Source organism: Pan troglodytes, chromosome 12, assembly GCF_028858775.2.
Source record: "Pan troglodytes isolate AG18354 chromosome 12, NHGRI_mPanTro3-v2.0_pri, whole genome shotgun sequence".
NCBI lineage: Eukaryota > Metazoa > Chordata > Mammalia > Primates > Hominidae > Pan > Pan troglodytes.
Genome location: NC_072410.2, coordinates 23859470 through 23865754, shown reverse-complemented (window position 1 = coordinate 23865754; position 6285 = coordinate 23859470).

The window sequence follows — 6285 nt, the reverse complement described above, 5'->3', positions numbered from 1 at the left end:
CAGAAACAACAGGTGCTGGAGAGGATGTGGAGAAATAGGAATGCTTTTACAGTGTTGGTGGGAGTGTAAACTAGTTCAACCATTGTGGAAGACAGTGTGGCAATTCCTCAAGGATCTAGAACTAGAAATACCATTTGACCCAGCCATCCCATTACTGGGTATGTACCCAAAGGATTATAAATCATGCTGCTTTAAAGACACATGCACACATATGTTTATTGCGGCATTATTCACAATAGCAAAGACTTGGAACCAACCCAAATGTCCATCAATGATAGACTGGATTAAGAAAATGTGGCACATATACACCATGGAATACTATGCAGCCATAAAAAAAGATGAGTTCATGTCCTTTGTAGTGATATGGATGAAGCTGGAAACCATCATTCTGAGCAAACTGTCACAAGGACAGAAAGCCAAACACCGCATGTTCTCACTCATAGGTGGGAACTGACAATGAGAACACTTGGACACAGGGTGGGGAATATCACACACCGGGGCCTGTCATGGGATGTGGGGATGGGGGAGGGATTGCATTAGGAGAAATATCTAATGTAAATGACGAGTTAATGGGTGCAGCAAACCAACATGGCACATGTATACATATGTAACAAACCTGCATGTTGTACACATGTACCCTAGAACTTAAAGTATAATTTTAAAAAAATCTGCATACAGTTCTTTTGGTTCCTGTTTTACAGCACTAAAGGAACGGTATTGTTCTCCTCCTGAAGTGATTTTTTCCCAAGCTCTGATGCACACTCCTCTAAGCTATTCTATGGCATCATCCTGCATGACCACTTGTGCATCTAAACCAGCCCAGCCGCTGACCCCCAAAAGATGGTCTGCAGTTATATTAATTTGAGGTTGGGCCTGGGCGTTGCAAGCAGCCTGAATGGAAGCTTCATCTGCCCACCAAGTTTTAAATTGTAAGAACTGAGCAGGAGTTAGATAAGCTTGAGTAAGAGCATCCCAGTCAGTAGGAATCATCCAACTGGAGACAGCAACATTCTTTAACAGTCCCATTACAAAAGGAGAACTTGGTCCATACTGATTTATAGCTTGTTTAAATTCTTTGAGTAATTTAAAAGGAAAAGGCTCAAATGTAGCTATAATATTTCCCTGTTGATCTGGGGGGGTGTATTCTAACAGGGAACTGCCAAGCCTCTATATTACCCTCTCATCTAGCTTGCTGAATTCCTGCCTAAATACAACTGAGAGTGGTAGCTCAAGGTGCTGCTCGAACAGTCACTGGGGCAACTACTTTTTGCCCAGTGTCCTCTGGAAAAGAAAGATCTGGAGGGTCAGGCCAATCTTTTTCTTCAAAATAATGAAGGGGTGCAGAAAGGTAGGGACAAACCTCTCCCTCCTTTGCCGCTTTAGCTTTAGCTGGCAAACAAATCTGCTCTGTCACCTCTTCTGTTACTTCATTATACTCTCCTTCCTCCTCATCATCAGTGTGAAAAGGTTCCAAGGTGGAACCAACCAGAGCCCACACTTGTCCCATTGTTACCTTGATGCTTCTGAGCTCCCCTTCTTACTCACCATGGGGATTGTTTAAGAGTACTTGAGTGTCCTCCAGCATAGTTCCATGTTCTCCAACCATCGCTCTGGTGACCCTTCGACCCGGGTTCGAGCCACACATATGGGTGCCACTTGCTGAGACCAGCTCGGTTGTGGAGACCCAAACCCAGCGGTGCTAGAGGAATTAAAGACACATACACACAGAAATATAAAGTGTAGAGTGGGAAATCAGGGGGCTAACAGACTTCAGAGCTGAGAGCCACGAACAGAGTTTTACCCACATATTTATTGACAGCAAGCCAGTGATAAGCAGTGTTTCTATAGATTATAGATTAACTAAAACGGGAAACAAAGGGATGGGCTTGGCTAGTTACCTGCAGCAGGAACATGTCCTTAAGGCACAGATCACTCATTCTATTGTTTGTGGTTCAGGAATGCCTTAAGCAGTTTTCTGCCCTGGGTGGGCCAGCTGTTCCTTGCCCTCATTCTGGTAAACCAACAACCTTCAGCATGGGCATCATAGCCATCATGAGCATGTCACAGTGCTGCAGAGATTTTGTTTATGGCCAGTTTTGGGGCCTGTTTATGGCCAGATTTGGGGGCCTGTTCCCAACAGGTTCTTGGTTGGAGACATCAGGGCAACACGTCACCAACAGGAAAAAAACACTGAGGGGAGCTTCCCATTGGTGCTTAGGAATGAACAAAAAATTATCAACTGTAAACTGTTTCCCTCAGAGAAAACAGTGTCACAAAAATATTTTTTAAATGCTTGGGTGTTTTCTGTATTGTGTTTTCACTTAGCTTAGAAAGGACAATGCCTGCCAGGCTGTAATCAATGTTGTTACATCAGGCTCTAAGGACAGTTATGAACAGTCTTCTCTCCTGAGATGTTTCAAATAACACATCCCGATGCAACTTTATCAAATAAGGCAGCTGCAGACTCTCCAAGGCCACATAATACTGTGTTTTCCTAAGGATTAGGTTGCATAATTCCAGAGATATCTGTGGTTTGAAGCAAATGAATTATCATCAGAAGAGTCATATGTCAATGAGCGAAATGGAAAAACAAGGTAGAGGCAGTCTTTCATCTGAGGAGAAATGCAGGGTCTCCCTTCAGGATGAACAGATGGTTCACCCATCTTCCCCAGGAAAATGAAACCACAGCTGTGGGTCTGAGTGCCGATGCTGGATGAAAGTTGGAAGCTGTCTCTGGAAAGCAGGCTTCCCCAAGGCTGGATGAGTCAGGCCAGGGTGCTGCTCTTCTGGTAAAGTCAGAATTCCACTAAGCAAGTAATAAGCCCATTGGTGTGAAGTGTCAACATGTATGTAACAAAGAAAAGATTTTACAATCTTCTAAAGCAATTATGTCCAACCTGGGCCTCATGCAGTCCAAGACAGCTTTGAATGTGACCCAACACAAATTAGTAAACTTTCTTTTCTATTTTTTTATTTTTATTTATTTTATTTATTTATGTATGTATTTATTTATTTATTTATTTTGAGATTGGGTTTTGCTCTTGTTGCCCAGGCTGGAGTGCAACAGTGCAATCTCAGCTCACCGCAACCTCCGCCTCCTGGGTTCAAGCAATTCTCCTGCCTCAGCCTCCCGAGTAGCTGGGATTACAGGCATGTGCCACCACGCCTGGCTAATTTTGTATTTTTAGTAGAGACGGGGTTTCTCCATGTTGGCCAGGCTGGTCTCAAACTCCCAACTCCAGGTTATCCATCCACCTTGGCCTCCCAAAGTGCTGGGATTACAGGTGTGAGCCACTGTGTCTGGCCTGTAAACTTTCTTAAAACATTATGAGGTGTTTTGTTTTTTTTTTAGCTTATCAGCTATCATTAGTGTTACCATATTTTATGTGTGGCCCAAGACAATTCTTCTTCCAGTGTGGCCAGGGAAGGCAAAAGATTGGACACCACTGTTCTAAAGAGAAGAAAGAGAAATATAGAGAGAGGATTAAAATCAAAATGATTTCAGTCTTCTCAAGAGTAACCCTAAAAGCCCAAAGACCAACAGAGCAATGCTTTAAAAACTCCAAAGGAAAATTATTTCCAAACTAGAATTCTGTTCCAGGACAAATTCACTAATTCATGTGATAATAGAAAGAAAGATATTTTGGATCTAGAAAGTCTCAAAAAACGTATCTCCCATGCACTTTTCTCAGAAAGCTGCTAGAGGATGTGCTCCATTAAAACAAAAGAGTAAGCTCAGAAAGGATGTAAAAAATGAAAGGTGCAACATAGGACAGCTACAAAGGAATATGGGGAAGGGGATCCCAGGATGTTTGCAGGGCTTTCTGACTTACCTGAGACAGGAGCAGGTCAGAAGTTTCCAGGAAAGAGTTCTTCATGAAAAATAATTGATAGACTCTCTGATAAGAACTACCAATTAAGAGGATATTTAGGGTTGAATTAATGATAAGTACAGACAGAACTAGGGCAGCAAGCAATGGATAATTATTAACTCCATTATTATTCAAGAAAGTAAAGTAATCTTGGGTGATTACACAACTCAGCTGTAAACAGTGTTTGCATAGTATCTGATCTGAGACCAAACCATTTTTTGTGATGTAATTCACAGTCTCTAGGAAGAAATCTCTGGCATCCTGATAGAAAAATCTTGTACTTAAAAACAAACAAATAACAACTTTAATGTGATTAAGACTTACACTGAGACACCAGTCCCCTACACACCCAGCTGACTGTCAGCCCAGAGTTTAGTGATCTTTAACCAAATATTCTTTCCTTTTTGTATTGTTGGGAAATTTAAAATGTCTACAAAACATCAAGAAGAAACCAGAGTACCATGGACAAAGGCTCATCATCTGCAAAGATATTTTATATGCAGAGAGAAATTCCACCCTACTTAGGCAGCCAAGAAGTAACAATCCTTTTTTCTTTCTTTCTTTTCATTCTCAAAGGAGGTGAGAAGTTACATTCCTTTTCTGCTGCCCTATTTTTAGCCATTACATACATATGTTCTCTATTAACAGTAACCTGTCCTCCTATGAGAAGAATTAACAGAGCCATTTGCTGTACATTCTTTCACAGTTTAGCCTAAATTCACCTTTATCAAAAGGAATAATAATGGCATGGGCAACATGGTCAGACCTCATATCTAAAAACAATTTAAAAGTTACCAAGGCGTGGTGGCACATACTTGTGTTCCCAGCTACTTAGGAGACTGAGGTGGGTGGATCACTTGAGCCCAGGAGGTGGAGGCTGCAGTGAGCTGTGATTGTGCTGCTGCACTCCAGCCTGGGTGACAGAGCAGGCTGTCTCAAAAAAAAAAAAAAAAAAAAAAAAAAAAAAAGGAAGGAATAATAAAATTTATCTCTGCGACAAGCAGGTGAAGATAGAGACAGAAAGGTGCTCAGAGGTTAAACTTCCACAGTGAATGGAACATAGAGACATTATTTTCCTAGGTGTTTATTTACATTTCAAAAAGATGGCTCTCAGATTTCTGAAAAAAACAATCTGGGTTGTAAAGTGACAAAAGGCTAACTCAGGAAGATATAAAAATAAAATTTTATATACTTTTCACTGGGTGGGACCATCCCGCCCAGTGCAAACTGCAAAATACTTAGCAGTCTTTGCCCAGCCCCTTCCCAATATACCAGTAATGTCTAACCCCAACCCCCTACCCCGGGCATTGTAGCAATAACAAAAGAAAGAGAATGAGGAGAAGGGAGGGAGGGAAGAAAACTGCCCTCACATATTTTCAAATACCTCCTGGAAAAGGAAGGCCAAGCTAGAATGACCAACTCATCCCAATTTGCCTGGGACTTTTCAAGTTTAATTTTACCAGTTTTGGCGCTAAAATCCTCATGTCCCAGAAAATCCACTAGTTCCAGGCAAACCAGGACAGTTGGTCAACTGAACACCCCATGACATATGCACACATGCACATGTGTGTGCCAACCATCTAATTATGTATGTGTGCCACTTAGGAAAAAATTAAAACTTAAAATAAAAAGATAGGCTTTAACATTGAAGACATCTGGGTTTGTATTATGGTCCTGTCCCTCACCAGTTTTGTGACCTAGGGCAAATTTCTGTTGATGAATTACAATCATCCCTCGGTATCCTGAGGGACTGGGTCCAGGAGCTACCCCCCATACCCAAATCCACGGATGCTCAAGTCCCTGATACAAGATGATGTAGGGTTTGCATATAACCTATGCACAACTTCATGTATACTTTAAATCATCTCTGGATGACTTATAATACCTAATACAATGTAAATGATATGTTAATAGTTGTACTGTTTAGGGAATAATGACAAGAAAAAAAAGTCTGTGCTTTTTCAGTACACATAAGTTTTTTTTTCTTTTTAAGACAAGGTTTCACTGTGTTGCCTAGGCTAGAGTGTTGTGGTGCATAGCTCACTGTGGCTTCAAACTCCTGGGCTCTAGCTATCTTCCTGCCTCAGCCTCCCAAGATGCAATTTTTTTCCCAAATATTTTCAATTCACATTCAATCCACCAATGCAGAAACCATGGCTATGGAGGGCCAACTATACTATCAACAACTCTGGTTGCCACTTCTCTTGTCTGTTCTAGGGAATTAAAATGATGCAACCTGTCAGGGTTGGTGTGAGAGCAATCCCTAATAAATGGCTTTGCCTCTTTCTTGCGTGAATTTGGGCCTCAGTTCTCCAAAATTCACCTATTGACACACCCTCGATATTTTTAATTTCTTTTTTCTGAGACAGAGTCTTGCTCTGTAGCCCAGGCTGGAGTGCAGTGGCACCATCTC